Source organism: Mastomys coucha, unplaced genomic scaffold, assembly GCF_008632895.1.
Source record: "Mastomys coucha isolate ucsf_1 unplaced genomic scaffold, UCSF_Mcou_1 pScaffold9, whole genome shotgun sequence".
Lineage (NCBI taxonomy): Eukaryota > Metazoa > Chordata > Mammalia > Rodentia > Muridae > Mastomys > Mastomys coucha.
The window spans coordinates 343,785-344,380 of record NW_022196915.1 but is presented as its reverse complement, the minus strand read 5'-3'; positions in this window follow the sequence as shown (position 1 = coordinate 344,380).

Below are 596 nucleotides of genomic sequence, written 5' to 3'. Positions count from 1 at the left end.
AACGCAGTAGCAAGACAAGTCAGGCTCTTTGGAAATCCCACAAGTTTTGCCTCACTTTAAAACTTTTTCACCTCCCCGAATCTAGTGTCCCAATTGGCTTTTCATCACCGAACTGTTTTCCTTTCCTTCCCATTTTTCTTCATCCTTCCTCTTTCTTTCTCTCATTTTTATCACACGTGCTTTTGTACCATGAAAACTAAGCTTCTGAGATACTTTAAATATCCAGGCATCAGCAGCTTCAAGCCAGTTCTTAAGTCTGAAGAACTTGATAAGCTTCTTACCCCAAATTACTTGAAAAGGCCTGGGCTACTATGTCATGATGCATTGGCCAACATCTCAGTGTTCTATTCCTGAACAGTGCTATAAAAAAAATATAAAGCCAGATATCCTCTAGGAGGCTACTCAGGATGCAACTTGCTCCCCTTTCTTTGGAAGGCCTTCAGTCCCCAGTCAAGGTGCGTAGCTACCTTCTGGAGCCTGACTGCCAGGTGGCAGAGAAAGAGGGAGGCTAGTCTACAGAAACACTCCTCCCCAGCCAATCTACTACAAGAGTGGCTCCATGATACACTCTAAATGAAAAAACAAAACACAAAACA